The following is a 10,349-nucleotide window of genomic DNA, read 5'->3' on the forward strand; positions in this document are numbered from 1 at the left end:
AATCCCACTGTTTGTAGGGCAGCATTCATATTCTTGTTTTACACAATAAAACTCACCAAGATTATAGGGATGCCGTTGCTAAAAGAGAGGCTGCATTCTGCTTTGGTAGACGTGCACCAGTGCGTAAGGGCTGCTTTAGATTGGCTTGTAGCAAACAGCATTGCCTTCCTTGTTCCCTAAACAGGGATGGGAAGGAAAGCATGTGGCTCGTTGTGATTTCTTCCTGTAAGAACTGGCAGAGGGGCGTCTGTCCCCAGAGGCCCCGACAGGGGCAGGTGAGCAGGACCAGCCCCATCACCGCTGTCTGCCATGGTGCAGTGCCGCAGGAGCCCACAGCCCGAGCAGGCAAATTGGTGGGTGCATGGCTCAAGTGCCAGCAAGGAGAGGTGGAGCTCGTGCTGCCCACGCTGCGTTCTGCTTGAGTAGCTGCGTGGGACTGGTCACACGGGCCCTTCAGGGAACACAGAGCCAGCACAGGCCTGCTATGCAGGATGATAGGGCTTGGAGGGGAGCTCTGGAGATCATCCAGCAAGAATGCTTCCATGCCTTGCTCAGAAATAGTGGCAGCCAGCCTGCACGTGGTCAATACCTGCTTTTTCACCAGGTCCTCACTGCTGGAGCGCAGCCCATCACAGAACTGGTCAGTGTTGGGGCAGGGTTGTCTTCTGGAGGTCCTCTACAAGTGATAGCACATCCAGCAACGTAGCTGATGTAACATGTGTGGAAAATACTTGTAATTTCCTAATTCCATGACACACTAGGTGTCATGTGGTGACATTCTCTCTCACGAGTGCTGTGTGGCTGCTTTTGGTGGGAGCTGCTTGCTTTCAAGAAGACAGTGTGGGAAAGCAATGGGTGTCAGCTCTACTCAAAACTCACATAATTGTACCTCTACGTGCATTTTTTCAAAGCTGTAGCTATTTCTTTTTCCCCAAAATACCTTGTGTCCGTTTGGTGGTCTCTTGTTCTCTGCTCTCAGCTGCAGTTCAGGGCTTGGTGCCCTAGTCCGTGGGTATCGCTCTGTGTTCCCAGCCCAAGCAGTTCTCCTGTTGTGCTGGCTGGTGTGTTAATAAAGATGCGTTCCTGCTTTCACCAGTACTTTGCCTAGTGGAGCCTTTGCATCAATAATTGTGCATTCTCACAAGAAATCATACATTAACTCCTTCATTTTTCACCATTAGCTATGGCTCATTCTTCCCTTGTGAACTTTAATACAAAAGCACAACTGATCTTTGCACAGTGTTTTGGCTAAAGCTGTAAGACAAAACTGACTCGTACCACATTCTTCCATAAACCTATTTCATGTATTCCAGAAGGAACACGTTCAGCCTTAGGTAAGGGGAATCTGTCCTGGCACAGGGCAAAGAGAGAACTGAAGATGTGCAAAATACACAATATTTTAGTGTGTCTGTTTTTCCATGAGATTTTACTGGGTTTGGTTTGCAAATACTTTTGGGTTTCCGTTTGTGATGTTTTCTTCAGTAACTTCCTAGTCTTGATGCAGCTACAGAATTTTATGCCATCTATAAACACTTCATACTCTTTTACTAAGTATTTTGTCACCTACAAAACCCTATAAAAGTTCTGTTCTACCTTTTGCCTGTTGAAAATTGATCACTGGTTTTTGTGTATCATCCTTACAGCCAGTTCTGCCTTTATAAGAGTGTTCTACCTCTCAGCTTGTAGTTACTTGGGTCCAAATTGACACCAGTTTTTTTTCCACGCGTGCTCTAGGATCAGCTGTTCCATAGAGCAATCCCTGAAGATGCTGAGAAATAGTTTGTGCACCATAATCTGTTGCAGTGCCTCCCCAGCCTTCTAATAGCCAATGTCGCGCGTTGGTGCTGGGAGGTTCTCTTCATAGCCCTTGCGTGAAGTGACGACTGTCCTTCCGACCTGAAAAGGGTGATTCAGCAGCCGTGGTAGAGTTGTTTCTGCAAACCAGGGTGGAGACAGTGTGTTTAAGGATAGGTAAAGAGGGAAAAGGATTTTATGTGGTCTAGTTCAATTTTTTTGAAGCAATTTTCTGGTTCTTCAGTTTTAAAATTAACTCATGGGCAGAAGTTTCTGAAGTTTCTGTAATTTAGTGGCCATATGCCACAGAACTGTTTCCTGCTGTGAAATCTGTCATGGACAAAGAATTGAAAACAGAAGGAAAACCTACACTAATATTATGAGCTCTACGGAAAAGAAAAAAGAAATCTTAGACTCTGGACACTGTCCATCAAAAGTAGTAAATAAGGCGAATTTCTCACTTTTTCAAGGGCTCCTTTTAATGATAGAAATGTCTTTTTACAATGGAAGGGGGTCCAAGTAATGCTGTCATCTTGTTTGTTTCCCATAAACAAAACCACTGCAGCTGGGTTGTACTCCCCAGCATAAGCAGCACACACCCAAAGCAGGTGTCCTGCTGACATGACTTGGGTTTGGGCCTTGGTGCACCGTGGGATCCCACAGCAGAATCTCTCCAACTGAAAGGTGGAGATTCACCCCAGGAATGTACAGGCATCACCCCAGCTCAAATTCAAAGGTGCTGCCACTGTCCGCTCCCTCTGTGCCTGCACTGCATGCTGTGCTCTCACAGAGTCTGTCAGCTATGTGAAAATGGGTAATACTTAGGTAATAAATAGTGCAGATGGGCCTAGGCTGGTAGAAGTGGTAGTAGCAACAGTGTGTAGTAGCAAGTTTTGTCCCTCTGTTTGGAAACAACTGTGGTCTACTAGGGATGGAGGTGCTTGGAAAACCTGGACTTCCTTTGTTCCCAAGTAATTTTAATAAAAGTAGCTGGAGCAGGTTGGGATTCAGTGTGTTTTTTTGTTAGTCAAGCTCCCTTTTTTAGAAGAATCTACAGCGGTATAACTGGACAACAAAAGGGGAAAAAATTTATTGGAGAATTTTTCTTTCCATTTTCTTAGCTATGTCATATTTTGAATTGTGCAATCCATCTTTGTTGTTGATTGAAGCAAAATACCTCTTTTTCTTAGTTCAGCTAATGAACTGCAGTGACACAGTGCAGTGCCCTCCCTGTTCCCTGCTCTGCTCCTGGCTTGGGTCAGCCCCGGCTGATGCCTCTAGGCTGGCACAGCTCTGATGGGCCTGTTTGTGTGGGACTGGAGCCCAGGAAGCAGTTGCCCGACTCACCAGCATCAGCAGATCCTCGTGCAGAACAGGGAGCAGGCAGCGCTTGCTCCTCTAAGCTTGGTTACAGACAGGGGTGTAAAAAGGTGTGGTGGGAAGCCAGTCTGTTGTTCCCTTAATGCCACCAAAGAGATGGCAGATGACAAAGGATGAGGCCATCGTTAGACCGTAAGGAGCTGTCTGTCCTCCAATTCATGCAACACCAGACACATGGCAGCACTTGACAAATTATGCATTAAACTGGTAATTAGAGAGAGCAAGTAAATAAGAGTTTCTACAGCGAATATTCAATCTTCAGACACTCAGTATCGCGTGCAGGGTGTTCTGTTATTATTAGTTACTACTGGTAAAACAGCAGACCTTAAAGATAATCATATTTGCTGAACGTGTTTGTCAGGAAGCCAGCTTTTCTTTTAAAGCAGCTTTTATTCTCCCTGAAGCACTTGGTGTAGCAGCTACTTGTGTTTGACTCCTGCTGTTCCTGCCTCTCCCATAATTGTGCCTGTTCCCGAGGGCCCCCAGAGCGATCCTCCTGTGCGCTGCCCCAGTGCCAGCCCCGGGCAGATGACAGCACCCACTGCCTGCGTCAGGCCCTCTGAGTTCCTTGGGAACAACAGGCTCTCCAGTCAGCCTTTCGTGCTGAAGAGACACCATCTCGACAAGGCACCTATGCTCCTCAAAACACACCATCACTGGCAGCAGGGGATTCCCAGGGTCACTCATACTGTAACTAATACCTGGAGTCAAGTCTGGATTGTATTCTGAACACCATAGAGAAAATTGTGACCTTTCATTTCTGAAACAGAGCATAGCAGAACAATTTCTACAATCTCTATTCTTCTCTTTTCTGAAGAAAAGAAAAACCAAAAACCAAACAAACCAAAACAAATCAACAAAACCGCCACACAAAACCAACAAATCCTGGTCAATCAAAATGCTTTGTTCTCTTTGTTACTGTGTTTTTATATGGAAATACAAAATGTTCAAATAAAAACCTCTTCTCAACAGGGAAAATAAAAATGAAAGTCACAGTGAAGTGGCTTCACTTTATCAAAAGTTCCATTGTCATTTTGAAAAGTGATATCTTGTCAAAACATGCTAAACATTTCAAATCTGAGGAGTTGTAGCTGTGTGACAGGGAACTCTTCCGTCAGAATATTTCTGACCAGCTAGACGAACATCCTGAAATAGCACTGGGCAAAGTGGAGGAGGTCTGAATTGTTTCTGCGAAACACATCTTTCCCAAAGCTGAGGTCAGATTTTCAAGCGGTCAGCACTGAGTATTGTCTCTTAGCCATAGGTGTAGCTTGTTCCTGTGTTTGTTCAGTATGCAGCTACCAGCTTCTTGGGGAAAAAATGTTTAGCTACCAGATAAAATTTATCTGAACCTTCCAAGCATCATCTTGACTTTATTCTCCCCCCTGCTGCCTCTTCTACATATATTTTTTTTTTAATACTTGGTACCTCTCCTTTTCAAACTTCCTCTCAGAAGTAAAATTACACTACTAGAGTTCGCAGTGTTTCTCCTCTTGACAAACTTTTTTAATCCATAAAAGGCTTCTAGTAAAGGTGATGGGCTCCACCACTTTCTCACCAAGGATGCTCCAGTCAGAGTTTGCCATATGTGACCTGGTCACAGCAGGATCAGTTAGAGCTGTGTGGTCCATCACAGATGTTTATCTTGCCTTAGCTTCAACGATGTTTCCTTCAGTCCAATTTGGCGTGGGTTCAGATCAGCACCCGGTGTGGCTGCATCCTTCCAGTGTTCTCTGTGGTATCTTCTGACAGAGGCTGACAGTGAACTTTGAATGTCCTGACACTGATCAGAGGGACAGCATGGCACTGACTTTGCAGAGCTGTGAATCCAGGGCTGATAGGAGCAGGGATATCCAAGAGCCTTCCCAAATCTCACACTGTGACATTATGTTTGGAACAGGTGTTGCAACACAGAAGGTAACACAAACTGTGAAATGAGCAGTGCGTTGTGGTACAGGAACTTGTTCATGAAGGCATTTTAAACAACCTGAATGACAGGTGACTCTGATGGTCCTGTCTCCTGGTGTCCAATTACTTCAGCGAAGAATTGCTCTGAACTGTGTCCATGTAGCTGCAAAATACATGGAAGTATCTCCTAAGAGCTGCAACATCCTGGGAATGTTTCCCTGGATTCCTTTGGCACAGAGAACCTATGCTTTTTGCTTCCAGAGTAATCTAAAACATAACTTAAAAGTGTGTTGTAATAGATTCCCTTTCGTTCTTCAGATTTGAAACTTGTGTTAACAGCAGATAACGTGGCCTATAGGCTGACACAAGCTATACAAGCTTCTAGCAGGCTGAACATAAATGCGTGGGTGCTGTGGACTTTTATACTCAATGCTGTGAATTCTTTGTTATCTAGAAGGTCAGACAATTTGGGTTGGAAAAGAAGAGAGTAGATAAGAGAAGTGGGTGTGAATATGAAAATCAGCTGTACAGTCTGTTATCAGGAGTGGAACAGGATGGGGTATGACACGGATATCAAGCTATAAACGGTGAAAGTTAGCACAAATTGAGCACCTCTAGAACACTGAGCAGAATCAGGTAGACTTCTTGTTTCTTACTGATTTAGGTCAGATGCCTGTCCTGATTCATATTTGATATCAGAAGAGCTATTCTCTGTCAGGGCAGCAGTGAAGATCTGACTTAGCATATAGCTCTTGCACTTGGTGGCTTTTGTTACCTTAAAAAATCTGCCCGGTCTCTCCCCCTCTTTCCTCAGGTTTCTGAGCTTTCTACTGAGTGCAGCTGAACAGTGATCATTTGAACACAGAGCACTGAGTGCATTTCTCTCAGGGGATGTTGTTTGCACTCTCTTTCTGATAGTGGTGTGGGTACAAATCCAGCTTATTCTTTGTGTTATTGGTGAATGTTTAGAGACATGATTGGACTTGGAGAGAGAAACTGAGCTGCTTGTAGTTGTAAGGGTTAATGAACCCTACCAGTTAATATATTATCTGGACCATAAAGGAAACAAAACAAAACAAAAAGTTGTTGTTTTTTCAGTGCTTAGCTCCCTTCTGGTGGGCAAAACCTACCTTGGCAGATTCTGACTTCTGGTTTAACAAGTGTGTGTTACATTTTGAGTGGTGAAGTTTCCATGGAAATTCTGTGCATCTGTCAAGCTCCACGTGCAGTCTGAATTTTTAGAATAATAGCTTGTAACATTTCCCCCCGCCATGCTACCTTTTGGTAGAATTGGCCTGTTCTCATTAGAAGTCATGCAGAGTAGTTTCTTAAGCAGAGTCCATGGTGGAGTTGTCTGATTAGCCTGGAGTATCAGGTAGGGTATACTCAGTAGGGTATACATTCAATAAGCCAAAACATAGGGTGGAATAATGTGACGTAGCTCCATTAATTTGGTAGGCCTGTGCTCCTCACAGGGACTTAGGAAAGAACCCCAAACAAGATTGTTCCCAGCGTCATGTTTTGGTTTAGAGACTATTCTTGACATTTCTTGATCTTCTCCTTTGTTAGCATCCTGTCACTCTTGGGTTAGTACCTTTGAAAGCACAAAAGGCTGGCCTGAGTCTGTGTCTGTGTGTGTGTGTCTGTGTGTGTGTGTGGTGATTTTTCAAGCGACCCTCTGTGCTGCACAGCCTCTCCTTCACATAGATAGTGATTGTCCAGGAAACTTTATAAGTCTACTCCACATAGACACGTTTATCGTCACTTTTAAAAGTCACTGCAGGAGAAGCTTCTAGACTTCTGGGTTGGTAATCTGCTCTTCAAAATGTAAACATGTGTTTATCAACAGCTCCAGAGGAGTCATTTGGTTCCAGTGGGTCAATAATACGCATTTTTAGAAGGTTCTTAATATATATTTACATAATCTGCATTTTAACAAGTCCTTAATTATATATTTACATGACAGAGCATAACAGCTCCAAAGGAGCTATTTTTATCTACTGTGTCACTCCTAATAGATGTCTTTAAGGGATATATTTTTTCCTTCAAGTTGGTATTTGTGCATTTGAAGGTAAAGAGACTAGTAGTAACAGGTGAGGTTCTTTGTCAGAGCCCTAACACTGCAGCACAGCAGAGGAGGGAAGCTGCTCATCCTCCTGTCCTTACTTGTGTGAAGCTGTTGCACATCAACAGAGGTTTCCTTTAAACAGATCCTGCTGTTGTATTTAGTTTGAAATTACTTGGGTTGTGGTGGTGGCACACTATAAATCCTCATGTGGTCATCACCAGACCATACTTAAAGAATTAGATTGAGGTCAGGGGAAAATGGCTGTTATACATATATATTTATTTCTCTCTCTCTGGGTCAGACCTTTACTGAAAGTGCAGTTCCCTGCTTAATAAGAGAAAAAATTATTTCAGCTTTTTTCAAGGAGTCAAGTTTTCAGTTTTGGTGGTGGGATGTTGGTTTTTGGGTTTGTGGTTTTGGGGTTTTTTTGTTTGTTTTGTTTTTCCACAACAGCCTGGAATAATCTGGAATCTAGCCTGCACAGTATGTAGGTACTTGACAATGTCCAGAGAAGATCTTTGTTCTTTACTCCTCTCTGGGTGTTTCATGCATCTCTGCCAGCAAAAATGCAGGAGGCAAATTTGTGCCCTATTTTACACTGATACAGAACTAATTGTCTTGAAAGTTATCATTGCCTGTGCTTTTAGAAAAAGCGTAGGGCTGATGATAGATTACTGAAATGCTGGGATTATCTGTAGAAGGCTTTCCACAACAAAGTTAAACCCAAATTAAAACATTAATGGGTTGTTTTCTGGAATTGTTGGGTGGGTTGGAGCAGTTTGTGTTTAGCCTTGGACACTCAGGCAGAATCACTGCCGTTGGGTTGGAGCTTTGGCAGGGAAAGGTCTGAGGACGGGTGAAGCTGCGTCACTGTGGACTGCAAAATTCATTCTCCAGGGGATGCCTCTTCCCAGGGCTTGTTCCCTGTTCTCCTGGCTATTACCTCCTAAGTATTCTAATAACTCGGGTAAACTGCCGGGACAACAAGCAGCTACAAACGCGTCTGGAGATTCTGCATCTGCCTTCCTTAATCAACTTCCTTCCCTGAATATGAATTGAAATAATGAGTCAATTAACGTTCTCAAATGCCAATGAGATGCAAAAGGGATTGGTGGAGGTGGTAGCAGTGCGATTCGGGAGCTGTTCCAACGCTGGATTTTAACAAGAATCACACACTGAGCATGCAGCTGATTTATTTATCACATAAAAACCTGCCTGCCTGGCACTTTTCCATGCTCACCCCACTCTGGGTCACCCAGAGAAAAGATCTCCTTTTGAAGTCAGGCTGTGCAACCTTCATCGTACAGGGCAACGTATTAATAACTCCTCAGACAGTCAGGTAGAATCCTTTTGCTTCTTCCCTATGAAAGGTGTGTCTGGTCCTACCTTCTCAAGATGGATCGGTTTACTTCCTGTAAGGACCTCCTGGCTATAGAAGGGTACCCTGGCAAGTAATTGATTGATTTTTTTTTCCCCCTCCCCCCCAAATTAGGGAGGATTTTGGAGATAGTGGGGTGGAGAAGGGCATGTCAGGAGACAGAGGACACAACCAGCACAGAGTTTGAGCCCCAAAGGATTATTGTTTATGTGTAAGTCAATGCTGTGTGTCATTAACTGAGGTTCTGGCAAACCTTGCTGTTCTTCTGAATGGTACATGCTGTGGGTTTTGGCCACAATGACAACAGCAAAAAGGCAGTTAAAAGTTAGGTGCTGTCCGGGGGGAATTAATCTCCTTTTCACTCCACTTCGTTTGTCCAGGTGCCACATACGCATCCTAGTTTTCAGTAGGAATTTTTACAGTGAATGCATAAGCTTTGGAGTAGACCAGAGAGGGGAAGATCTCCATCTGGGGAACAGGGACCTGTTTCCCTACACACAGAGCACCCTTCACCTGTGCTTGGATGAGGGAAAGGGTGCTGAGAGTGAGCCCTGTTGCACAGAGCAATCCCAGCACACTCTGGTTCAGTGGTGGGTTGGGAGAGGGAGGAGCTGATGCTTGGGTTGCCTTGGGCTGCATGTAGAGGCATGTAGAGCTTACCCAAGCTGCAGAAGGTGGAGGAGCTCAAGCTTGGACTGTAGTTGTGAAATTGCTCTTTTTGGTACGTGGAAAACTGTACTTGAGGAGACATACCTGGGCCTGGACGCATATCTGACACAGCTAGAGGCTAAGTACACATGTAAGGTCAGAGATGGAGGAATGCCTGTGGGGCTGACATTGCTGGCTGTGTGCTTGCAGTTGTCGCAGGGCCTTTGCTGCAGCTTGTCTCCAGGTACAGCTCTCTTCTCCCCATGAAAACACCTGAAGCTTCCTGTGGTGTTCATCATGTGTGAACCCGCTGAAGCTGGGCATAGTTTTTCCACTGGCCTTGTGGGGCTGGAAATGGGCTGAATGGTCTTGCTTTTGTTTGTAAAGAGAGGCCCTTAAAAAAGGAGAAACTAAAACCAAGCTGTGCATGCTCAGTGCTGCTTATGCCCTTGCTAAGGATCACTGAATTCATCTCTGCAACATGTGCAAATTATTTTGGCAAGTGCCTACTCTTTTTTTTTCTTGCTTTGACTTCACCTTTGTACAGGCAACACTTCAACACTTTTTATCACACCTTGCTCAACCTCTCTCATGAAGTAGAAAAAAATCAGGACGGAGGGGGTGGGGGGTGGGGGAACCCACAGAAATAACCCTGAAGAGATGAACACTTCCTTAGAAATGAGTTAGCAGAAGTGGACAGGAGTGATGTTTAGCCTGACCAGAATGTAATGCAGAAAGAAAATACGATTCAGTCCATTATGGACAGCCAAATTGTATGTCTCCATCATTATTTTCCCTGCCTTTGCACGTGTCTGATTATGATGGCATGCTAGAGTGACTTAACCTTTTGTTCATTAAATTTTCTCCAAATCAAGCCCTGACAAGCGTTCCTGTGAGCTGCCTCCCGCCTGCCCTTTGCACCGTGCAGAGTGAGATGTGTTGATAGGAAGCCTGCGACTTCACCCAACGGTGTCGTGACTGCCCAAGCGCCTGTCCCCAGCCAGCATGGGTGAGGCTGCCCCCAGGGGCTTCATGGAAGTTGAGTCTGTAAGTGCCACCTGAGGACCTTTTCCTGGTAATACAGAGTCTGAGCTGGTGGCATAGATAAGCTCTTCCCTTGGGTTTGGCTGCTGCGCTGGGTTTCATAAAGATACCAGGAGCAGCAGGGAAAAC

This window comes from Merops nubicus, unplaced genomic scaffold, assembly GCF_000691845.1.
Source record: "Merops nubicus isolate BGI_N331 unplaced genomic scaffold, ASM69184v1 scaffold10260, whole genome shotgun sequence".
NCBI classification, from domain to species: Eukaryota; Metazoa; Chordata; class Aves; order Coraciiformes; family Meropidae; genus Merops; species Merops nubicus.